The following is a 26,363-nucleotide window of genomic DNA, read 5'->3' on the forward strand; positions in this document are numbered from 1 at the left end:
TTACCAAGGCCAGCCCTATGCTTAGAAGGCTTTGCCTGGATACGAATATTGATGTACTATGCCAGCAAAGTGCTTCCAGTATAGACCTGGCCTAAAGGTGTCAACAGAGGGTTATACCAGAATAACTGTCCATTTAAATTCAAACCTTTAGATTATACTGAAAAATTTTCCTTTGCAGACAAGGTCTTATTCTCCAGCAATGGTGGGGTAAATATTGAAGAGGTGTTAATAGTAACTTCTGCAGTCTCCAGTGGCCTTGGCTGGCAGGTGAGTACAATGATGGTTGCGAAGCAGGATGAAGTGATGGGTTTCTCTAGATGTCTGTGGGTGGGGTGACAAGGTGTAGGTATCAATATTTAATTGTTCCAGGTTCGGGGAGGGGAGTGCAGGGCAGCGTGTAGCTAAGAAGAATGGCAACTTTCTAAATTCCTGGTTTAGTAAGAGTCTGCATTTAACATTTGATGATGTGGTTTATCATTATTGGTATTTTTTTAAGTGTACTTATAGGAATAAAATATAATGGATGAAGTCATCCTAATGTAGAAGTAAAATGCTGCTGATCCTGAAACAGCAAGAAAGTTACTCTCATCCATTACCACACAAGGTAACATTATCCCAAAGCTACTTGGGATATTACTTAGAAAAACAATAAATAATTAAAGAAATATATAGGGTTTGACACACACTCCAAAGCAAGGAAGGGCAGTGGTAGGACTGAAAGCTAGCACTTAGATACCACGGTGATTGGTGATCTACAAATATCAGCAAGAGAGAATAAACTTTTTAGCTCACTGCATCATGCCCAGGTATTACACTATCTACAATGAAATGTTATATTGACCTGATGGACAAGGAATCTACGTGCCCAGATTTAAAGTCTTTGTGGTGTTTGCTGTATTACTTCATGTTCTATGCTGATGGCACAGGTGTAAATGGGACCTTTTATTTTGAATTAACCTATATTCATGCCTCAGTGGTGGTTGGTCATGAATCATGACATTTTTGGAAGCAGAGCACAATTTACATGGTCTGTAAACAATCTTTTTTCATGAAAATCTCCCTATTCCTCACCTTTCTGGGAAGGAAGATGCCTTCATGCTGCAAATGAATGCTCTGCTCTTTTGTTTTGGCTTCAGCAGGGTGGACTATTGAACTGGCAGCTTTTGTGTAAACTTCCCCATTCATCTTATGTCTTGCATTAGCAAACTCCCAGATTTCTTTGGCCCCCAAGCCCTGCTTTTTAAATTTTAATTTAGACTCCTTACTTTGCTGATTCTGGAAAGAGAGACAGATGCATTGGCGTAACACAGTTGGGATGGGGTGGTGGGAACTTATTTGGATTGTAAAGTCTCTGGAGTAGGGACCATCTCTTCATTCTGTTGTACAGCCCTTAGCACAATGGGGTCCTGCTCCATGGTTGGGGCTCTTAGGTGCTACCACAATACAAACAATAGATCATAATAAAGCCCCAAACTACTGAGAGAACTAATAACCAGGGCTTTGTGTTTTCAGAAATTATATTCTTTAAAAAAAAAAAAGTGTGTGTGTGTGTGTGGCATTTTTCATCAAACACATATTAAAAGCCCAGTTTTCTACATATTGCTTAATCTGGGTGAGTGATTATTGCTCGTGCTGCCCTTCAAAAAAATTCTATCAAATTTTACAGATGTAATTTCTCATAATATTGAAGTAAACTTTACCACATGGAAATTGCCAGGATCACCCTTCTTCTCTCTTCTTGCACATCTGTATTGTATTTGCCCAGTCTTCCGAAAGGCTTCAGAAATAATTAATATTAATAACAGTACTTGGTGGTTTTGTTAGAGCCCTTTAGCCTATGCTGCATGAAATCTTGACCTATTTCTTAATATATTCAATTTTTTCATGTTCCCTTAACTACTTTTTATCAATAGCTAGTTTTACAGGGTCTTTGCCCTTCTTAATTGCCCAAACTTGTCTCTACTAACAAAAATCATCCTCCTCTGTCTCTCTCACTGCATCCCTACTAATTTCTTTACTTTCTTTCTCTATTTGGATTTATTTATTTTCTTTTATATTCTTAATATCATCTGAAAAGTCTAATTTAAATCTTAATTTGTTATTAATTAATTGGTATTATATGTTTATACAGTTAATAATTCATCAAATATTATATCAAATCCAAATCACCATTTCACAACACAATCCAACTGTCCCAAACAACTCACAATCCAACCACCCTGACTGTCATTTTAAAGTCAGTGAGGCCCCATATGGACTCAGCAATCCTCATCAGCAATCCTCTGATTCAGAATGTAGCAGAAAAAAGACACAAAAAAATAGAGAAAATGTGATGTCAGATGCAGTGGGAGATGTGGGGAGTGTGTTTGAGCATGACCTCTTAACCCCAGGTTTGGAGTTCAGTCCCTGAACCAGGGATGGGAGGGGGGGGGGGGGGGGGGGGGTTCTGGGTCTGGGGATTGGTGGATTGGGGTTGGGGGTTGAGGTCCTGACCCCCCTGGACCCTTCACCAACTGATTCTTCCTTCCTACTCTAAAGAGACTCTTAACATACATATTGTTGATTTAATTGTTGTTCAAACATTAAACAAAAAAAGTCATCAACAAACTAATAACAAACATTACTTGGCAGCCTTGTTTTTTATACTTGTCTAGAGCAGAGCAAGCCCAGCTAGCATAGAAGGAGGTGAGCATTGAAGCCAGCTAGTGAGGAGGGCTCCTGTAGCAGAGTGTCAGCCAGCAGGCAGCAGGCTGTCAGGTGTCAGCTGTCCCTCCCCCCACTGCCTGCTGCCTGCCCTGCCCTGGCTGCTGCTCTGGGAGCTGCCTGCTTACTGTGGGGGGGGGGGGGTGCTAATGTCAGGTGCCCCCTCCCCCCCTCCCCTACCACTTACCCCATCGCCACAGAGGGGACACATACAACACAACACAACAGGAAGGGCGCGCTGGCAGGCAGGCTGCTGCTGCTGTCTCAACTTGCTGATGTACTTAAAAAGTCAGTGTACTTAGGCTATGTCTACACTACCCGCCGGATCGGTGGGTAGTAATTGATCTATCGGGGATCAATTTATCACGTCTCGTCTAGACGCGATAAATCGATCCCCAAATCGATGCCCGTACTCCACCTTAGCAGGAGGAGTAAGCGAAGTCGACGGGGGAACCGCGGCTGTTGACTTGCTGCCCTGAGGACAGCCAGGTAAGTTGAAATAAGATACTTCGACTTCAGCTATGCTATTCGCATAGCTGAAGTTGTGTATCTTAGATCAATCCCCCACCCAGTGTAGACCAGCCCTTAGAGTGGGGTCAGCATACTTAAAGGAGCAATGCACATCTCTCTCTCACACACACAGGGTGTGTGTGTGTGTTGCACGCGCGCACACACACACACACACACACACACACAAACATGGTTTGTATGTCTGTCACACACACGCACCACTCCCCCGGACACTTTGGAAAGTGGAGAGATTGGTGTGTGCCAGTGGGGTGGCATGGATACATCATCCTGTTCAGTTTCCACAGGGAATGTTTGCAGCCACTGCCTTGCTGTGCAGGGCCGGCTCCAGACCCCAGCACGCCAAGCGCGCGCTTGGGGCGGCCGGCAGGGCAGCAGTCGGCTCCGGTGGACCTTCCACAGTCATGCCTGCGGGAGGTCCACCGGAGCCGCGGCTTCAGGGGACTTCCCGCAGGCATGACTGCGGAGGGTTCGCTGGTCCCGCGGCTCGGGTGGACCTCCCGCAGACGTGCCTGTGGAAGCTCCACCAGAGCCGCGGGACCAGCGGAACCTCCGCAGGCACGTCTGCCAGAGGTCCCCTGGAGCCGCGGGACCAGCACCGCCAGAGCGCACCCCGCGGCGCACCGCCCTACTTGGGGTGGCGGGATTCTTAGAGCCGCCCCTGATGCTGTGTCTCCTCCCGAATTTGTCTGGCCTCAGCTTCCACCCGTTGGTATTTGTTAGCCTTTAACTGATAGTACTAAAGGCTTGGTATTTTCTTCCCCTGAAGGCACTTGTACATGATGATCTAGTCACCTCTCAATTTTCTGTTTGATAAACTAAGCAGACCGAGCTCTTTATGTCTATTACTGTAAGACATTTTTCTCCAGCCCTTGAAATGTTTTTGTGGCTTCCTACCGCACCCTCTCCAATTTTTTCAACATCCTTTTTAGTGTGTGGACATGAGCACTGTGTGTAGTACTCTGGCATCAGTCTCACCAGTGCCCATATATGGAGGGCAGTTCTACACTTAAAATCCTGTAGCTGCGCCAATGCTCTTCTTGCCCATTTTATTGCCAAAAGCCAACAGCTAGTGTCTGGCATCAGATCTGCTGCCAGGATGATAATTTATCAGTTATGCCGGACTATGGTGTGACTAAATGAATTGGGCAGAAAGAGGGAGGATAACTCTGAGAGAAAGCAGTTTGTTGCTGCGAGTGGGGTCAGGAATTAGATTTTCCCAATTTTCTATCTTGTGTGTGGATTTGAAAACTTATTCTTTGTCAAGTCTCTTTTTAATATATTCTTTTGCTCATTAAAAATAAAACTCTGGAGAAACAATGGCAAAAATGGGGATGAGAAACAAAGTTTGTGGTTCCCAGTGTAAATTTAGTCAGTGAGAAAAGAGAGACTAGGAACTTATAAAACAAATACCCTTCCCAGTGTCAACCAACATGCTTATTATTTTATGGCATTTGATCTGCCAGCTGTGTACCAGGGAGGAGGTTTTATACCCGTGGCATGAGCATACAAAACCCTTTGCAAACAGATAATTGGCCAAGGTGGTTCAAGGTGGACTGAAATAGTCATGCTCACGGTTCTATGAAAATGTGAAGATGTGGTTTTCAAAGCTAACAACTAATGGAGGTTTTGGTTTCTCATAACTGTAGCTGATAGCCTTGTGAAAAATGTCTGCATCATGGAGTTTTTTGGGAACCAGAGTGATGCTTCTGTGTATTTCATATTGCCACCGCTTCCTGTATGGGTTTCTGCTGCTTCCTCTTCTGTGTTGTGCAGATATCTTTCTCTTGCTGGAGTTATTTTCTTCTGCATCCTTCCTGTGTACTGCTTTGGCGAACCCCTCTGCTTATTACTGGTAAGTTTAACATTCACCATCTTTAGTGTTCCTGATAAGTTTGGCTTGATGCATTGTCACTAACTGCCATATGGAATCAGACCAGTGGTTTGGTAACTTGTCGTTGACAAAGATCAGTACCAGATGGCCTCAGTAGTGTATTGTGGCAATGAGTTCCACAGGTTAATTATAAGCCAGGTCTAAGTAATAATGACTTCTTAATCTTGAAGTACCCACATCCAAAGTGTCTCAGGGCTCAAAACTTAAAGAAGGCAGCATTTTTTAAAGTATTCCTGCAATTCAGCCGCTACCCCACACTTAACAATTCATAAACCAAGCTGCCTCCTCTGAGCAGGCAGAGCTGCCTCCTGTTTTGAATCAAATACGTTCTGATCATTACCTGCTGCTGTAAACTGGCTCAGAGTGCACACCTAAGTGTCAGTTTCACCGAACAATTCAGATCACTTTAGCCTCCACTGCACATACACAATAGCAAATGGAATAGAAAAGAAACTCAGTAAAATAGAAACCTACCTCCTCATGCCCCAATGTGCCTCCATTTGGGGAATTACACAACATTTTAGGGAAAAAAGCCATGTACTTCGTTGCCAGAGTGAAGCCAATGTTTATCAGATGTTTGAGAAATTGGGCAGGGAGAGGGACAATCAAGCTTTTCACATTTTTTTTTTATTCTGTATTATTTTGAAATTACAAGTATAGGCAGAAAGGGTTGAAGTTCTAACAAAGAGCTCCCCTGCGCATACTCCACCAGGATGTACTATTACATTGGGTGATGCACAGGGAATTCATTCAGACAGGAGCCCTTTAATAACAATATTTTGAAAAAAAATATAAGATGCCCTTATGTCCACATTCAGAATGGTCATCTGATGTCACTAGAAAGTCACTTACACTTCTAAATGCAAACACTTAACAACAGTTAGGTGCATCACAGATCCTTTGGCTGGATTAATTTTTGTCTTGTCTTCTGAAAGCATGAAAACAGCACAGTTTTAAACATACCATTTAGCTGCTGCCTTCCTTAGTCAAGTCAGTTTATGCCTGAAGTGTTTGTTTAAGTCAAGGAGAAATGATTAGAGAACAATGCATTACCTAATATTGTGGGTAAAGTTAAGTAGATAACATGATAAATGTGATTCAACAACTACAATAAGTGGCTACTTAAAGGTTTACTTTCCCACTTACACATATTGCCACTGTGTTCTGGGAGATAGGCAATGGCACCACCATTTATCAGCAGTCCCTTAATTTGGGCTCGGTGATTCTGACCTCTCTTGTACTCAATCCCATTGATATTAATGGCTGTTCCAAGCAAATGTCCAAAAGCAGAATGCGGCCCTCAGTGTTGTTTTCCATAGGCCAAATCCTGGAGTCTTTACTGAGGCAAATGCCAATTGACTTCAGTGGGATTTTGCTTGAGAAAAGTCCTGGGACATTGACTCCTTTTGCATTCTGGCCAGAGTTAGTAGCTGTAGAATCAATTGCTGTTTTTGCGGAGAGTCTATTTAAAGGGACACGTTGAGGTCAATTTCAGGTTTGTACACACATGTGCATTCTTTTTTGCAAAACCTAGGGACAAGTGAAATGTTTCCATTAAATTGTATGTACGTATTTTCGTTAGAGACGCTGCCAGCTCCATCTGGTTTTAAACAGACTGATGATCTGAGGCCACTTGGAAAACCAGCCTATCGTGCTCGTACACATGGAACATGGTCCACTGGAATGCTCCAGACTTGGACTGTTGCTCCTGCTGGATTTCCCACTGTGAACAAGAGAAGCAGCTCCGGCAGAAGCCAAGGAGGATTAGGACACCTTCTGATCTGAAGTAACCCCAAGGGTAACTTCTGTGTCTGTGGCATCTTTGCTACTTTGACTTTTGGACCTGAGTGAAGGGAGAAATTCAAGGTTTAGATTTGGAAGAGTGTCTTGAGCTGACTTTTTTTCCCCCCAAATGGCCACCATCTAGAGTTTAGATGATTACTCAAACATTGGGTACAAATAGGCAGTTGTAGGATTTTCATCTTCCTCTTGTATTGTATGAGTAGACACTTTTTTTTTTGTGTGCATATACTCACTCTGTGTGCTTTAGCAGCAGCCACCACACCACTCATCAACATTTGAGGCCTAGAAAGGTGATAGCATCTGATTCTGTAGTCAACAGAAGACACACAATGAAAAACTGTAACCCAGTATGTTGTGTGCCATGGGGAGAGAACCTGAGGTCTGCCTCAATCTCCATTTTCCATGTTGTTGTAGTACATTGATTGCTACCTGCCAAATCTTTGGCCTAGATAAATATTTATTTCCTTTCTAAAGGTCAAGAAATATGGGACTGGACTGACCTAAGGAATGCAGAACATTCTAATGGTTCTTTTCAGAACTTGATTTCTATAATGTGGTAATAAAGCTTTTTCCTCCAGTATTGATTTTTTTTATTGTATTTGTTACTGGCTAGATTACTGTTTGACCCATAACACATTAGAGCAGGTCACTAATGTATTGCGGAAACCAATTTGTGCCTTTTACCACCTGCCCTTTTTTGTTTTAAGGAAAAGATGGAATAGTCCTTTATCAATTGAGCTACATTACTGAAGCTCATCAGCTTTTTCATTTTGTGAAGTTAGAAACTGAACTCTGAACTTGGCATATGCCAGCTCTTAATTCTATACTTTAATATTAAAACTTTAAATGAGAAGCTCTACTATAAGTGAGTGCTCCGGCTGAGTGCTGGGAGGTGATGCACAGTATTGGTGAAGGGTGGGCGGGGCGACATTAATATAAACATTATAAGGGCCTGGGAATGAGCTTTCATTTCCAGTTGTCTTTGTATGCTCTGGAAATAATGGATTTTGTTTATCACAGGTAGGAACTGGACAGAAGTGGGGAGGGAGAAAAATGGAAAGGAAGTGAGAAGATGGGCAAAGTGTAGAGAAGTGGAAAGGGGGGGAGATTGAGGAAGGTGAGAGAGAGGCAGAGAAGAAGAGATGAGCATGGGAAAGTGAGGAAAAAAAGACATGGGAAGTGTAAGTGTGTGTGTGTGTGTGTGGATAATGAGGGACGATGAAGAGTCTGATGGATTAGCTCTTGATTTCCTCTAATGATGGGTAGAACTTGAAACAGGCTGCTTAAGGTTCAAGCATGATAGCTTTCATTGTGACAATCTGCCCTTAAGCTTCCGCCAGATCTTTAACAAACTCTAGGTTTTTATAGTGTGCCCATCACCATCATGTCTGAGCACCTGCATTCAGAAAAGATATTCTACAAGACTTCCTTCTCTTCCCATGGTTGCTGAATAACTGAGAATTAAGGTCCCGATCCTGCAAACGTGCATGTAAGTAGCCCCATTGAGCTCACTGGGACTGTTCATGTATGAAGTTATTCACATGCATAAATGTTTGCAGGATGGGGGCTTATGTCGTTAACCTCTTAGTTAAATCAGATCTCCTTTCACCATTATGTCTCTGACTTATCCTGTTGGTAGATGCTTCCATTTTAGAATGCCAAAGCTTGTTTCTGTATTCATTTTAGCTGCATGACTACTGCGATTTGGATCTGATGGCTTCTCTAATTAGATTTCTATGGTATAATTTTCTCTTGCTTTCCTTCAATGTAATGGTGTTACAGAGGGAAGGAAGCTATAAATCCAGCCCTTGGTATTCTAGCTTAGCTGCTCACAAGGTTTTCTTTTAAGTTAGCTGTAACTTCTGTTTCCATGGATCTGATGATGTTTTCTGGAGATGAACCTGTGGATTCCAGCTCTGGTGTCGGGTTAGGTTCCTTGTTTAAATACAAGGTCTTGCTTATTTTTTTAATATTCTGAGTCCTGAGCAATAGCAAAGAGTAAAAACAAGAACATTGAACAAAGTTTCTTTCTTATGCAGACTTCAGTCATAGTTTCTTGTGGCTATATTGTTAGTGTTTTGATTTTTACAAGGTGGTATAAGCCTATGCTATGCTACTGCATTCCTCCTGCTGTCCTAGCCTGATGCTCAGAAAGGATTCCCAAGAGAGACAACTTCAGTTATGTTGGGACGGGTGTGGGGGTAGAAGGACTCTATCACGGTGCCCTGAAAAACAGTTTATTTCCTAGATGCCAATGCAGGACCCACCCCTGAATTCTTATTGCCTTAGAATCAATAGTCTCAGAAAAACTTGGTTTATTACTGGATTGTTCTCTATTGATGAAATTGAACCCAGGGCAGTAAACTTGTGTAAGAACCTTCCACCCTTTGAGCCCTTAACCTGGGGTTTGAGTGATGGATAGGGCCTTGCATGCCCCCCTTGTCGTCTTCACTCAAATTAAATGCAGAGTAGTATCTACATGGTAGTTTTATATTGCACAATAAGGTGACAATTCTTAGCCCTTCATCTCTGCCAAGTGCTTTGTTGTATTTGTAATCACTAACTAAGCAAAAACAATACAAGTATCTTTTACAGCAGGGGATCCCACATCTTTTCATAGGGTGTGCCACACCTTGATAGCGAGGTTGTTGTGCAGGCACCTCCCCTCCTACTGGAGATCACATAACATCCCTGTGACAACTACAGCCATTGCTGACAGGGAAAGTAATATTAGCAGTGTTGAATGTAAGTGTAGCATCTTTAAATGCAATTTAGCAGCGGGAAACAAGGAGCAGGGACCATGTGAGCAGCCACCTCACTGCAGGCCACCACTTACTGTTTCAAAGGATAAATAACAGATCTCAAAGTAAGCCAGAACATTTTTTTATGTATAGTTTTTATTTTCTAGTTGTTTAATTTCCAGGGAGTATGCATTTTCTCAGTCACCCCCCTCTCCCCCACCCCCATGTCAGGGCAGTAATCCTGCCCCATCCATTTTAGACATGGACTGGACAATATAATGAAGGGAACAATCCTATAGGAGCTGGGGGGGCAATAGACTCTTCCATCTCTGCCCTGTTCTCTCTGGGTCAGGGCTAAAGCTTACATATTAGTAGATCGCTTTGGAAAACATAGGCTTTTAGCCCATTCGTAAAATGAGTGTGCTGCTAGGTACCCACCTTAAAGAGCTACACAGGACTGTTCTGGAGGGGAAAGTATCTTCTTCCCTCCTCCTAGGTCCATAGGTGGAGACCAATTGTTCAGTATTTCAGTGAGGAGTCTTAGGCTGCCTTTACACACTGGGGAGACAAGGTGGGTGAGGTAAGGTCTTTTATTGAACCAAGTTCTGGTGGCGAAAGAGACAAGCTGTGGTGTTTTACCCAGGTCTCTTTCTTTACATACCGTCCCTTTGTGGTTCATCTCCCTGCAAGGGGAGACCACCTTCGCCACAGGCTCTTGCTGTCTTGTATTTTAGCAAAAAGTAAATTCCCTCTCAACCTAACTATGGCGAACAGCGATGGCTTTGAGTTTCTGGAGCCAGCACCCGCCACCTTACACCTCTCACAGGACAGGGCTAGGAGAGAGCTAGACCTGTCCCACTTTCCTGCTCTGCTCTGGCTGGCCCCGGCAAAGCCTGATGTCCCTCACGCTTCACCACCCCCCTGCAGGGCTTTGGCTACTCCTCTAGGTTTGGGAGTTGCTGCTGGAGAATTGGGCAGGGCCTGAGGAGCATCCCAGAAGGGGGCTGTTGGGGGTGTCAGGGACCCTGCTGCTGGGAAAGGAGCTGGGGGCGGCCCATTCAACCCAGGGGCGCCAGGCTTGGCTTGGAACACCCTGGCGAGGGGGCATCTGCCCCGTGCAAGGCCCTTGGCCACTAGAGACGGCGCAGCGTTTCCCGCCCTCTCCGAGCGGTGTCGCACACCCAGCGCTCCCAGCCCACGGGCTCCTGCAGGCAGCCCCAGCTCCCCGAGCGCAGGCGTGGGCGGCGCCGCGAGGGTTAACTCCCCGCCTGGGCAGGCAGGGCCGGGCTGCGAGGGGTGAGCGCAGCCAGCTCACGCCCCCGGCCGCCGGAGCCGGGCGCCGCTGCCAAACGCGCCGGGCTCTGCAAAGGCAGGCGGCCCCCGCCCGTCCTGCCCCCGCCCCCTTCGCGGGATGCCCGGGCCGGCAAGGGGCGGGCAGATGCCGGGCGGGCTCCCACCAGCGGGGCACGCGGGACGGCGACTGAACCCAGCAGGTGGCCGGCGGTGAGTAGCGGCGGGGCCGGGGCCGGGCTGGGCTGCGGGGTCCGCTAGCCCAGCGGCGGAGAGTCCAGCTGGGGCGTTGCCTGGCCCGGGGGCTGCAGCCGGCCGGGGGGCGCTGCTCCGCGGGGACCTGCCCCACCGCGGGTCTCGGAGGGTGGGATGTGCTGTGCACCTCTCCGGGGCAGGTCACAGCGCTCCGGGTAGAAAGGTGTAAGGGGGGGGGGTCGTGCCCCCAGGGAAGTCACTGGCAAAACACCCATTGGCGTCAGTGGGGCCAGCATTTCACCCAATTCCTCTATCCCCGTGGCTGAAACTTTCAAATCCAGGCAGGGGGGGCTAACCCTCCTCTGGCATTACACTGGCACGGAGCTGTGAACCTAGATCCCCCGGCACTGCTTTGGAAAGCCCAACCTTTGACTATTGTGCCTTGGCTGTCAAACACAGGTAGTGGCTGATCTGTCCGCGGAAAATTGACCCCCAAAAATCTCTGTGCCGCAAAATGCTGTTTGTTGTTAGCTATTGCAGTCCAGTTGTGATACCACAGTGATGGGTGCAGTATAAGAACCGGGATAGCTAGAACAAATAGCTCAAGCAATGCAATGCGTAATCAATACCTGCTCTCAGATCACTTTAATATCTGTGCTCAGATATCTAATCACCTGTAATTCTAGACACATTGTTCTGCAGTGTTTTGCCTATTGTCACGGTAGATAAGCATTATCTCACTAGGAGGAGCAAGTATTTTGCACCTTATGTCAAACCTATCTTTCTGAAAAGCCTGTCCTGATACTGGCAGCAGGGGTGGCACATTACAAGAGTACCTTTGTGATAAACTTATTAATGCTATGACTATGAAATAAACTACTTAGTGTAAGCACTCGATTAAGCCATATTAGCAAAATGCGTGCTTCCTGTGTTGACCTGTTAAGAATAAATTAATAATTTAAAAAGATGATGTGAACTAATGTACTGTGAAATCTATACCACTTACTGGTGAATGGAAGGGCAAGTCTCTTATGGGACTCATTGTTTGTTTTAAAGACTTATACTCACTAGCATCAGTGTGAAATTACAGTTCTTTGTTTACAAATTATTGCATGATTTGTCACAAATAACTGTTGCAACACTCTTACCATCGCTGGTGACAGTGATTAGTTTCCACAACGTAACGTAAATATGACCATATATTTTTCGGTTGTCTATTATGCAAATATTTGAATTTACAGGTATCACATTTCCACAACTCGTGCATCAACAGACTAGTCACTACAATATTATGTTAATTAAAAATGTTATTTTACTCCAGATAAAATGTGTTAGCTGTTTTAAATAAATTGCTGCTTCAGGTTTGGGCTTCATAAAAGAATGTGGCAAGTTTCCACAAATGAAAAGTAAATAGAAAAAAAGCAATGACATTAATTTACTATATGTGTTTGTCAAGGGTGTACTTGAGAAAACATTGCTTATTCGTATTTTATTTTTCCCTGCAATGGAGGGTCAGGCAGGTAGGCATAATATCCATCCTGCTGCAATGAAAATTTAGAAGAGAACATTGTATGGGCTTTAATACATTGCTCCTCACACTTGGAGCGCTGTTTAATCCAGAATGGCCATTTGTAGCCAGACGTGTAACTTTTGTGCTGTAGCATTGAGAACTGGCCTGCATTTTGGTTTTTGTCCTCCTTTGTGCAGTTCTCCGAAGTATGACAGAAAATACAGCAAAACAAACGCTGTGATATGGTGCAAAAATTAGAGTTGGCTAGGTCACCCTCAATGTTTATTTTAATTTCAGTGCAATTTAATCAGGAGCATTCAGCAACAATGAGGCAGCTACTATCAGCATGAAGGGATCATATTTATTGTTCCCCCCCCCCCCCCCGTAATGTGAGAAGGGGTGTTGGACTAATTTGTACAGTAGGGGTGCTGAGAGCCACTGAACCAAACTGTAAACACTGTATCTGATGGACACCACTTCAAGTTAGGGGGTGCGGTAGCACCCCTAGTTCTAGCATCTATGAATGTGAGAGACCTGTGTTTAAAAACCAGACTGTGCATGCCTGCCCTCTTGATGCTATCGTGAAGTCCAGTCATTTCTGTGCCCCCACGTGCACACAATTGTACATTATCAGCTATGCAAATGCAGCTTCTGAGTTCAATAGATCAGTGCTGCACAGGACACAAATCTTTTCCCTTGCATGTATATGATGTAGCAGAAGATAAACACAGTAAGACCAAATCTACTGGGAGTTGTTTTGGAAAATGGTTTGCATATTTTATCGTCCTTTTGTTTTTTGTTTGTTTGTCTTTTGGCATGTAAAGAAAAGTTATCTATTCCTCCCTGAGCTATAGTTATTCTCATAATAAGTCAGATTCATGGCCATATATCTTCTGATTTCAAATGACATGATTCTGAGCAAAAGCCAGAGCTGAGGAGACATGCACGTTATGTCACCTACAATTATGTACCTACCATAGATCAGAGTCAGCTCCTTGAGGGATGATAAAAAGCAACCCTATCCAAAGAATCACGTTCGCTTAATTGTACTGATTACATTTTCTTTTAAGGGAGGCTTTGTTTCTGGCTGGGGTGGGTGTTCATTGTACATTAGTTATGCACAAAACAGTAAATAATTAATTTAAAAAGTAGAATTGTTGATCATCAGTAAGCTGGGCAGAAAGTTCTGAAGAACAGAATGGTATGTGGGCTCTTTAGCTTGAAAGCAAGAGGACAGGTATTTGTAAAACATGCCTGAAGAAATGTAACAAAATACAAAAGCTGTCTGATTGGCTTTTAAATATTTAAAATGCTGTGATTGTTTCCACATTTAAAGAAGAGCCTGCCAGCTCCTTTCAAAGCCCCATTCGGGAAGACTTTAAATGAAAGCTTTGCTATGAAGTTTTTATTTTGGACTCCATATGGAGACTTCCTAAACCATAATTTCAGAAGATCTTAAATTACCAAAGCCTGGAACCTAATCTTGTGGTAACTAGTGAGTTACTGGGTATCTGTCCTTAACAGCTTTCCGTAGTGGATCAGGGCATTGCAAATGACTCTGATAAGATAGCTTTAAACTAGACCGTAATAAAGTTTAAAGGCTCAAAGAGCCTAAACTTCAGACTAGCTGTGCCTTGGTAACAAACACTATTTTAAATGTGCCTTGCAGCTCTAGACCTTCCATCGTCTGCAACTTCCTATAAAGGAACAGAAGTATCATTCACACAGAATAGACTTTCCACTTGAGTTCCAATAATGTTGCTACCTGAATTAATGATTTATATCCATCAGTCTTCTGTACAAGTTTCTGTGGGTGGCTGGTAGCATTGCTCAGACGGCCCATGCAATTACATATTTAGTTTTAGATCTCGAATCTCTCTTGGGAGAGAATAGGGTATAGAAACCTAGTAGTCTTTTCTTAAGGCCCTTTGTTGACTCGACATATCTTGGGTACAATACAAGGCTGTTGGTAAATAATAAAACCTCAGATGTTAGGCACCAAAGGCAATAACTCAAGGACAAGTGACTTATGCTGCTCATACATACAAATCCATATGGCATCACAATTTGAACTAAAAAAAAAAAAGTATCCTTTTTAAAAAAAACTGCATTACCCCAGAAATGCATAGGGCTGTCACAGGAATCTAGGGCTCTCTAATTAGAGAATAATTCCGAATGAATATTACATAGGTGAAACATTTTAATGGAAACAGCAATAAAGCTATTCAAAATTGGACATAAAAAGGTTAGCTGCTCATGCAGTAAGAGCTTAAAATATTATCTGGTTACACTTTTTACAGCCCTTTTTGTTTTCCAATTTGTGCAAGCTGGGTTTTTTTAAATAATGCTTTTTAAAATGTATATTCCCAGTTGCATGAAAAATGGACTAAGTCTCACAAAATCTCAACCACAGGGAATTCTAAGGGCATCAACTTAGGTGCTAAAAATGAATCTTCTGAGATCCTGTGCTTCTCTCTAGATTCTTCCATACAAAGGTTTTGTCAACTCCCAAGGATAGTAACATAGAAAAGCCATTATCGAAGCTTCTGAGACATTCCTGGACAAGCTTACATGTTTTTTTTAGTTCAAAATAGATAGGTCATGATTTTTGTAAACTGAAACTTGTGTTTCAAGACTTTCTCTCTCAGTTGTACTTGTAATCTATCGATTTGTTTTTAAAATTAACTTGACCTTTTAAAAATAACCAAACAAACCCCAAAGTGTGTTTACCTCTTTAAATTCCCTGTTATGGTTACATATTAACATTTTTGGCTTCTGCTGCATTACACACCCCTCCTTGTTCTTTTTGAGATGAATGCATTTCTTGGGTTATTGGTGCAATCATAATGCTGGGTTATTTCATATGCAATTTCAGATGTGTGCAGGTGGAGTTTAGAAAACTCATTAGCTCACACTTGGGTAAATGGATATTGTTTTTATATGTAGATTGAACAGTGTGGTTCATTTCCAGTCTTCATTTTTCCAAACTTCAGTTTTTGAAACCAGTCTCAGGAGGGGGGCATTCTATAATGTATTTACAACATTGGAAAGTAAAGGAGCTATGACATCAATTTTCTAACCAGAAAAATGAAGGGCAGCTTACAGACTGAAAGCACATTATATCTTTGTGAAGTAGAAGAGGCAGAAAGCTCCTTTTTTCTGGGAATGACTATGCAAGCAAGATCTTTCATTGAGGAAGCACTCCCTAAGGCATAACCTGAAGTTCTGACAATAACAGTTTGGGCAATGATTGCCTAGGCAATCTCTTCAGTAATAATGTTCTGAGCTCCATCTGCATCACCCTGTTAACATTTTTCTCAGTTTTACCTTTACCCACATATGTGGCTGGATATCACTGGTGCTCAGCACTGCTTTGCAAGCTCCAATGACAGCTTAATTAGAAGAACCATGAGGTATGAGAGTTCAGGAGACTTATCTCAACTATTGGGCCAAAATAAAGAGACAACTCGTGCCATAAATAATAGTTTCTATTTGTGAAGCACATTTCTTTATTGGATTTCAAGGTGCTTTATATATGTCTCTATTTTATATAGATATCCCCATTTCACTGGTGGTGAAACAGAGGCACAGAGAGGTTAAGGATTTGAGGGAGGACACATAGGGAGTCTGTCACAATTGGGAATAAAACACTGTCTCCGAGCTCCTACTCTGGTCTTCTAACCACTTAACCACACTGAAGCCTTACAACAGCTCTTAAACATACTGGGACACTTTCCCCCCACATATATTCTGGTGATTTTAAATGGGATTGCGCTGATGCAAATGGAATGAGAATTTGGCTAAATGTGCTTGAGAAGCTGATTTGGGCACTCTGTGTTTATCCAAACTATTATTGCAATGAGATTATCCAGAGTTACATTACATAGGTAAAAGAAAAGGGCTAGAAAACCCTCATGCTTCTGCTCATAAACCAAGGTCCAGCAGATGGGGGTTTAGGAAGAAACCACCTCAAGGGGCTGGTTATTACATGACTGTGTCCTGTGAGGTTTCTTGCACTTTCCTCCGAAGCATCTGGTATTAGTCTCCATCAGAAACAGGATTCCTCTTCCTTAATCTGGTATAGCAATTCCTGTGTTCCTGTTAGATAATTGCAAGTGCATAGTTCTTTTTTTTTTCTTGCTGTGTTATGGTCCTTCCAATATGGAAAAAAATCCTATTGAGCAACATGTACTACTGCTGAAGGTAATGCTCAATCCGGAAAAAAAAACACTGAAGGTATTGAGCTCTAGAAATTGGTGGTTTGACCTAAAAATATGATCTGCTGTAATAATCTTCCTGTTTCCAACTTTTTTCTGAGCTAGCTGCCATGGAACGAGGGAATAGGGATGACATAATTTTCAACTCATGACTGCGGTGTAGACCTAGTGCAGGCTTCCTCTTGCCAGAAATTGAGAACATCCTCAAATTAAGAGCTGTAGGAAGGAGACCCTTTATTTTGAGAAGTTGTGTGAGAGAGAGAGAGAGACTGATTCAGAACTAGCATAAGGCGGCAGATTTCTAGGCACAAAAATGACCTTTTGCACTTTTTTGTGTGTTATGGCGGAAAGAAAATGCTCCATCCTTCTTGAGATTTCTTTTTAAAAAGCCGTAAAATATCAAATGCTCGGGGGGACAGGAACAGACTGGCAGTGTTACAGTAGCATGCATATGGCTCCTGTGACCATGGCAATAATAGGCAGAGAGGAAGGGGGGTAAGAGGAGGTATAAAAGCATAAAGGTGTGTTTTGGTGAAAGGGGCAATGGCAGGCCTTAGTTTGATATATTTTTTTTTTTTTTATTTGGGTAGTCTGGAAAGTGGTAATCTAGCCTATTCCACTAGTTTACAGCCTGGGCGTATGACACCTTTACTTACAAGCTGTTGAATAAACCACAAAGTGGCGAGTGCTATGGAGTGACAGTCTGCACCGTGCCTTGGTGAGCTCTGCAAAGTTCTATTCCCCTCAGACTCTTCATGCCTGACTTCTCTGGAGGTTTTAACCTGAGTCCAGTCTGGAGCATTGGTCTCCAGCTCTGCTGCATGGCAGTGAATTATTGCATTGGTATTTAGTTTAGGGCAGTGTTATGGTGATCAGAAGAGGTGGGCAGCTGGGCCTTGCGGGAAGGGGTGGGGTGGAGTGGGGGCGGAGCCTAGGTCTGAGCGAGGTGGCTTGGGGGTCCATGAAAAAATTTAAATGTGGGTCCTCGGGTTGCTAAAGTTTTGAGAAACATTATCTAGTTTGACCTGCACATCACAGGCCACAGACCATCACCCACCCACTCATGTAATAGGTCCATACCTCTGGCTGGGTTACTGAAGTCCTCAAATCTTGATTTTAAAGGCTTCAAGGACAGCGAATCCATCATTTACTGTAGTTCAAATCAACAAGTGACCCATGCCTTGTGCTGCAGAGGAAGGTGAAAAAGCTCCAGGGTCTCTGCCTATATGACCTGGGGGGAAATTCTTTCCCAAGCCCAAATGTGGTAATCAGTTAGGTCCTGACCATATGAGTGAGATCCACTAGCCAGACACCTGGGAAAGAATTCTCTATAGTAAATCAGACCCCTCCCCTCTAGTGTCCCATCTCCGGCCGTTAGCAATATTTGTCAATAGCAGTCACAGAGGAGCCATAGGCAATTGTAGGCAATCTCATCATACCATCCCCTCCATAAATTTTCCAAACTCAATCTTGAAAGAAGTTCAATTTTTTTTGTCCCCACTACTCCCGTTGTAAGGATGTTCCAGATTTCACTCCTCCAATAGTTAGATATCTTTGTCAAATTTCATACCTAAACTTATTGATGACCAGCTTATATCCATTTATTCTTCTTTGAGTGATTCCTCATATCGATTCCATTTAGGTTTGCGCGCACTGTGTGCACAGTCATTGGAAAGCTTTTCCCCTAGCAGCACCCGTTGGATCGGCTGTGGAGCCCTCTGGAGTGGCGCCTCCATAGTGCTCTATATATTACCCTGCCGACCCGGTGCCTCCTCAGTTCCTTCTTACCTCCAGTGACAGTTGTTGGAACTTTGGTGTCATGCTCAGCAAGTTCTCCACGTTTCTCTAGCTCTATTTACTTTAGTGTTTGTTTCCTTAGTTATTTTAGTTAGTTATTAGTTAGTGTAGTGTTAATAGTTCACTGTTGGGAGTTTGGGGGGGGTTCCCTTTCACCCCAACCACACTCTCCCTGGGGACTCAGCATGCCTAAGTCCTAGGGGTTCAAGCCCTGCAAGTCCTGCAACAAGCCTATGCCAATGGGTGACCCCCACAATGCTTGCTTAAAATGTCTGGGGGTAAACCCATCAGGTAGATAAGTGCAGGATTTGCAAAGGGTTTCACCCAAGAACAAAGGAGGAGCAGGACTTTAGACTGAAGCAGCTCCTCATGGAGGTGGCACTTAGACTGCAACCAGCATCGGTGCGGCAGGGCCCAGCACCGAGTGCATCAGTGCGTAGTACCCCACCAGTAACAGAGACGGCACCACAGAAGCACTCTGGTCGAGACCCGCAGCACCTCCACTCTCTGGTGCAGAAGCAGTTGGAGACGACTCAGCACCGGTCCCATTCCCCGAGTCAGAAACGGCACTGGAAACAAGTGAGGAGTGGTTCCCCAACTTCAGGACCCAACCCCTCGGAACTGGCCAGTGGGACATGTGCCAGGGAAGAGCCCCCAGTGCAGAAAACTTTGGAGCCAGCACCATCGACTTTGGTCCCGCAAGGGGGGGCCATTGAGTTCGGTGCAATTGGACTCACCGTGTTAGGTGGTGGAGAAGGTACAACTGCCTTCCATCCCAGACACATTTGAGGCCACGAGAGACCTCATAGACATGATGGCACCACGGTTCCCTGCCCTTTGCACCAAGATCCCAATGCCACAGCATGCGGCACCATCCTGCGGAAAGCCTGCAATGCTCTTCCCCTCAGCGCCATCGGGGACAAGATACTGCTTGGACTCATGGCGCCGATCAGACTTGTGGCACTAGTTGCACTCATGGTGCCAATGTGACTCGCGGCACTGCTCCAGGTCCCGCCAGTGCTCCCATTCGTGGTGTCGATTGCTGTTATGCAGCAGTTCCTGGTCCCGACACAGTCTGTCTCGGGACCGTTCCAGGTCATCGCGCACCACTCCCTGGCCAACAGCATTCAGCATCGCCCTGGCCCTCATGGTCTCGGTCCACATCTTCATGCTCAGAGACAGGATCTAAAGTCTTGGAGCAGGCCCAATGCAAGCTAGCAAAGGGCAGACCAGACAGGCATGTGGCACCATGGCCCATGCGACATCAGGGGCCAGCAGAGTGGCCATTTTGAACCCCTTGGGTGTACCACCAGGCCCAGGGCACCCAGTCCAGGGGCTCCCGTTCGGCGGCGTCTGAGGCAAGGGTCCTGGAGGCAGCAGCCAGCCATCCCACCCCGAGGGATGCGGAGGAGCTACCAGCCCTACCACCTCCCCTGGAACCCATCTCTGTTCCTCACCCTAACCCTAGGGTGGTTGATCCTGGATTAGAGGCAGGACAGGAGGTACCAGAGGACCAGGAAGGTCAGGAGGACCCAGTTCCTCCTCTGGCCTCCTCGTCTTCCTCCCTGGATGAGGCTGTGGTGGGCACCTCGACCTCCGGGCCTCCCCCTATAGATAGCTGTGCTACTGGGAACTCCTATGGAGGGTGGCACGGACTATGAACCTGCAGGCCGAGGAGGTGGTAGAGTCTGAGGATCCTATGGTGGATATCCTGGCACCAGAGGGACCATCTAGGGTCGCTCTACCACTCATCAAAACTATCCAGGCAAATGCAAAGACCATTTATCAGACACCGGCCTCCATCCCTCCCACCGCAAAGAGGCTGGAGAGGAAATATTTCATTCCCTCTAAAGGGTACCAGTACCTATTCACACACCCGCAGCCCTGTTCCTGGTGGTGGCTACAGTGAATGAGAAGGAGAGGCAGGGGCAGCAAGCCCCAGCGCCTGAATCCAAGGATGTCAAGCGCCTGGATTTATTCGGGCGCAAAGTATACTCCACAGGGGGCTTGCAACTCAGGATTGCCAATCAGCAGGCAATCCTGAGCAGATACAACTTCCAACTCCTGGAACTCTATGCTGAAGTTTAAGAAATTCATACCAGTAGAGTCCAAAGAGGAGTTCGGGGCTATTGTCAAGGAGGGCAAGGCAATTGCACAGACCTCTTTACACGCCTCACTGGATGCTGTGGACTTGGGGGCGCGCATCTTGTCCTCAGGCATTGCCATGAGGCATAGCTCATGGCTGCAGGCCTCGGGGCTTCCGCCCAAGGTTCAACAAACTATGCAGGACCTGCCTTTCGATGGGGTGGGTCTGTTTGCTGAACAGACAGACTCCAGGCTGCATAGCCTAAAGCAGGGGTTGGCAACCTTTCAGAAGTGGTGTGCCGAGTCTTCATTTAATCACTCTAATTTAAGGTTTCATGTGCCAGTAATACATTTTAACTTTTTTATATAACTAAACTATTGCATGTAAAGTAAATAAGGTTTTTTAAATGTTTAAGAAGCTTAGTTTAAAATAAAATTAAATTAAAATGTAGAGCCCGCCAGACCAGTGGCCAGGACCCAGGCAGTGTGAGTGCCACTGAAAATCAGCTTGCATGCCACCTTCAGCACACGTGCCATAGGTTACCTACCCCTGGCCTAAAGGATTCCAGGGCTACAATGAAATCCTTGGATATGCACACCCCGGCAACCCAAAGAAAGCCCTTTAAGCCCCAACCGCAGCAACAGCGGTCATATCCTCCTCGACAATGGCAGGATCCCTACAGACACAGGGGCAGGAAAGGCAGGCGCAAGCCCTCCCATCCTCAGTCTGGGCACTAAGGCCTGACTTTACTTTCATCGGGCTCAAAGCAGTCATTTTCAAGGTGCACCCGAGGATGGAGCACCAATCTCAGCACCGGATCCTTCCCTGTGTTTTCTGAATAATCTATCCCTCTTCTACCGTGCTTGGTCCCAAATAACATCGGACCGCTGGGTTCTTCGCATGGTAGAAGTGGGATATTCTCTCCAAATTTGCTCCTCCCTCTCTTCCCTCCTACCCCCCTCTTCAGGGACCCCTCTCATGAGCAGCTCCTTATCCAGAAGTGTAATCGCTCCTTGCCATAGGGGCAGCAGATGAGGTTCCTCAGGAGCTAAGGGGAAAGGGATCTACTCCTGCTATTTCCTAATCCCCAAGGCAAAGGGGGGTCTCCAACCCATTCTAGACTTGAGGACTCAACAAATTCCTGGTGAAGTTGAAGTTCCATATGATCTCCCTGAGCACGATTATCCCTTCCCTGGATCCAGGAGACTGGTATGCCACCCTTGACATGAAAGTCACGTACTTTCACATAGCCATTCGCCCCGTGCACAGGCGATTTCTAAGGTTCGTGGTCAAACACTGTCAGTTCATGGTCCTCCCATTTGGTTTGTTGACAGCCCCCTGAGTTTTCACCAAGGGGATGTCCGTTGTAGTAGCCTTCCTTCGCAAGAGACAGGCATACCCCTATCTTGATGACTGGCTGCTCAAGGGGTGCATCAGGGAGCAGGTGGAATCTCAGGTCCGGTTCGTCAGATCTACTGTCGAGAGACTGGGCCTCGTCCTCAGCGTGAACAAGTCAACCTTGTCTCCGACCCAGAGAACAGAGTTCATCAGAGCAGTGCTGGACTCTGTGCAGGCCCAAGCATTTCTGCCGGAGACATGATTCCAAGCCATGTCAAACATCATTCATGGCCTCAGGAAATTCCCGACCACTACTGCAAGGGGTTGCCTACATCTCCTTGGCCACATGGCAGCCTGCACTTATGTGGTTCGGCATGCCCAACTGAGGCTCAGACCCCTGCAAGCGTGGCTTGCATTGGCCTATCGCCCGGGACATGACAACCTGGACTTAGTAGTGACAGTACCAGAGCACATACTCAAGTGCCTCCAGTGGTGGCTCGACCCTCGGATAGTGTGTGAAGGAGTCCCCTTCAACAGCCCCCAGCCCTTCTTGTCCCTAATAATGGATGCATCAGCTCTGGGTTGAGGTGCGCATTTGGGAAATCTACAAATGCAGGACATATGGTCTTGGGACAAGCTCTCCCTTCATATCAGCATCAAGGAGCTCAGGGCGGTACATCTAGCATGCCAAGATTTTTGGGCCTGGCTGCAAGGCCAGTGTGTGGCAGTGAGGACAGACAACACCACTGCCCTGTTCTACATCAACAAGCAGGGTGGACCTCGTTCCTCCTCCTGTGTTGAGAAGTCCTCAGGCTCTGTGAGTTCTGCATTGCCCACTCCATTCACCTGGAAGCATCCTAGCTCCCAGGGGCTCAGAATGACCTGGCAGACCACCTCAGCAGATCGTTCCACAATCACGAGTCGTCCGTCTGTCCGGACATCATACACTCCATCTTCCAAAGGTGGGGGTTTCCCCAGGTCGACCTGCTTGCCACCCACAACAACAGGAAGTGCCCAATGTTGTGCTTCTCGGTCACGGACGTGTTTCTGCTACCCTGGGGAGGCTGCCTGTTGTACGCCTTTCCCCCATTCCCTCTGGCGCACAAGGTTCTTCTCAAGGTCTTCAGGGACAGAACGGAGGTAATCCTGGTGGCCTTGACAATGCTGGTACACCACTCTCTTGGAACTGTCAGTGGACACCTCGATTGTGTTGCCACTGCTCCCCGAACTGCTCACTCAGAACCACGGTCGCCTGCTCCACCCAGACCTCAAGTCTCTCCATCTCATGGCTTGGAAACTTCATGGTTAAACTCCATGGAACGTCTCTGCTTGGAACCTGTAAGGGAGGTCCTACTTGGCAGGAGGAAACCATCCACCAGGGCCACTTATCTATACCACTCATCCTAGAGTACCTTCTGCACCTGAAACAACAAGGCCTGGGAATGTCATCCATCAAGATACACCTCGCTGCTATCTCGGCCTTCCACCCAGGAGTATTTGCCAACCCCATGGTGGGATGTTTTCTCAAGGGCCTGGAACGCCTCCACCCCCAGATTAGACAGCCAGTCCCTGCATGGAACCTTAACTTGGTCCTCTCCAAACTAATGGGGCCCCTGTTTGAACTGCTAATTACTTGCTCCCTCCTCTATCTATCATACAAGGTAGCTTTTCTGGTCGCCGTGACCTCAGTCCGCTGGGTGTCTGAGTTGAAGGCCCTCACCTCTGACCCACCTTATACGGTCTTCCACAAGGATAAGATGCAACTTAGGCCTTACACTGCCTTTCTTCCTAAGGTTGTCTCACATTTTCACATGAGTCCAGGCATATACCTGTCTGTTTTCTTCCCTAAGCCTCATGCCAGTAATTGTGAGCAGAGGTTGCACTCTCTGGATGTTAGGCAGGCACTAGCCTTCTACATTGAATGCACTAAGCCATTCAGAAAGTCGAACTAGCTATTCATAGCGGTGGCAGACCGGATGAAAAGGCTCCTGGTATCATCGCAAAGAATATCTTCCTGGATCACGTCCTTCATCTGCACATGCTACGAGTTAGCCAAAATCCCAGTGTCTGCATTAACGGCACACTCCACACGGGCACAGGTCTCATAAGCAGCATTCCTGGCCCAAGTCCCAGTCCAAGAAATCTTCAGGGCAGCAACTTGGCCCTCGGTGCGTACATTCACCTCTCATTATGCCATCATCCAGCAAGCCAGAGATGATGCAACTTTCGGCAGAACGGTGCTCCAATCAGCAATTCCGTAATTCCGACCCCACCACCTAGGTAAGGCTTGAGTCACCTAATTGGAATCGCTATGAGCAATTACTCGAAGAGAGAATAGTTATTCACCTTCTTGTAACTGTTGTTCTTCAAGATGTGTTGCTCATATCCATTCCAATACCCACCCGCCTTCCCCTCTGTTGGAGTAGCCGGCAAGAAGGAGCTAAGGAGGCACCGGGTCTGCAGGGTCATATATAGTGCGCTATGGAGGCGCCACTCCAGGGGGCTCCACAGCTGACCCGACAGGTGCTGCTAGGGGAAAAACTTCCTGACGACTGTGCACGTGTCGTGCGCACACCTAATTGGAATCAATGTGAGCAACAAATCTTGAAGAACAGCAGTTATGAGAAGGTGAGTAACTGTTCTTTCTTAGGCCATCATTGGTCCTTACCTTAAATAACTCCCGTCCCTCCCCAGTTTTTATCCCTCTGATGTATTTATAGAAAGAATCATATCTTCCTTCAGTCTTTTTTTTTTTGGTTAGGCTAAGCAAGCAAAGGTCTGTGAGTCTCCTCTCATAAGGGAGGCTCTCCATTCCTCTGTTCATCCTAGTAGCCCTCCTCTGCACCTGTTCCAGTTTGAATTAATCTTTCTTAAATCTGGGAGACCAGAATGGCACACAGTATTCCAGATGAGATCTCTCCAGTGCCTTGTATAATGGAAATACCACTTCCCTATACCTACTGGAAATACCTCACCTGATGCATCCTAGGGGTGCATTAACTTTTTTCATGACTATGAGCATCATGTTGGTGACTCAGTCATCCTGTGATAGACCTGGGTGTATTGGTCATTCTCCTTCTCCGTCGCTTCCAACTGATACGTTCCCAGCGTATAGCATGAATTCTTGTTGTTAGACCCTAGATCAGGGGTGGACAAACTTTTTGGCCTGAGGGTATTTAAATTGTATGGTGGGCCATGAATGTTCACAAAATTGGGGGTTGGGATGCGGGAGGGGGTGAGGGCTCTGGTTGGCGGTTCGGGCTCTGGGGTGGGGCCAGGGATGACGGGTTTGGTGTGCAGAAGGGGGCTGCGGGCTTGGGGTGGAGCAGAGGGGTTTGGAGTATAGGAGGGGGCTCCGGGATGAGGGGTATGGGCTCCGGACTGGGGGTGCGGGTTCCAAGGTGGGGCCAGAAATGAGGGGTTCAGGATGGGTGCAGGAGGGGTCTGAGGGTAGGGGTTGGGGTGCAGAGGAGGGGCTCTGGACTGGGGCAGGCGGTTGGGTTGGGGGGGTGAGGGCTCTGGATGGGGTTGCAGGCTCTGATGTGGGGCTGGGGATGAGGGGTTTGGGGTGCAAGAGGGTGCTCTGGGCTGGGACCCAGGGGTTCAGAGGGTGAGAGGGAGATCAGGGCTGGGGCAGGTGGTTGGGGCATGGGAGGAGGTCAAGGGTGTGCAGGCTTTGGGTGGGGCTTACCACAGGCAGCTCCCGGAAGCAGTGGCATGCCCTCCTCTGGCTCCTATGCAGAGATGTGGCCAGGCGGCTCTGTGCACCATGCCACCCCTGCAGCTCCCATTGGCCACGGTTCCTGGCCAATGGGAGCTGCAGAGCTGGCATTTGGGGCGGGGGCAGCATGTGGAGCTCCCTAGCTGCCCCAACATGTAGGAGCCGAAGGGGGGACATGCCAGCTGCTTCCTGGGAGCTGTGCGGAGCCACGGCACGTGCGGAGTGGGACAAGACCCCGCTCCCCAGTGAGAGCTCAAGGGCTGGATTAAAAGGTCTGACGCAGCCCACGGGCCATAGTTACCCCTGCCCTAGGTGCCCTTTGCACTATTAAATTTCATCCCATTTCTGTTGTTCTAGTTTTCAAGGTCATCCAAATCTTATGAAATTCCACTTCTCCTCTGTATTGGCAATACCTTCTAACTCTGTGTCCTCTGAATTTTATTAGCACACTTCCACTTTTTGTGCCAAGACTATTGAAAGTCAGTGCCATCTGATGGCTGTATAATCTTCTGCATTAAATCCGTTGGAGCTCAGTACAGT

The 26,363-nt window shown here is 46.3% G+C and overlaps 1 protein-coding gene across 2 annotated transcripts in view; it reads left to right on the forward strand.

Annotated features, from left to right (window-relative positions):
- The first annotated feature begins 10,935 nt into the window (after nt 1-10,935).
- The window catches only part of LPAR3 (lysophosphatidic acid receptor 3), a 44,753-nt gene continuing 29,325 nt past the window's right edge, over nt 10,936-26,363 (forward strand). The window contains exons 1-2 of one of the 2 annotated variants that reach the window (XM_039486668.1): nt 10,936-11,172; nt 17,481-17,599. The gene's annotated coding sequence lies outside the window, so the exon portion shown is untranslated. The remainder of the gene's footprint in view (nt 11,173-17,480; nt 17,600-26,363) is intronic. The other variant, XM_039486665.1, reaches the window with a different exon arrangement.

This window comes from Mauremys reevesii, linkage group 8 (assembly GCF_016161935.1).
Source record: "Mauremys reevesii isolate NIE-2019 linkage group 8, ASM1616193v1, whole genome shotgun sequence".
NCBI classification, from domain to species: Eukaryota; Metazoa; Chordata; order Testudines; family Geoemydidae; genus Mauremys; species Mauremys reevesii.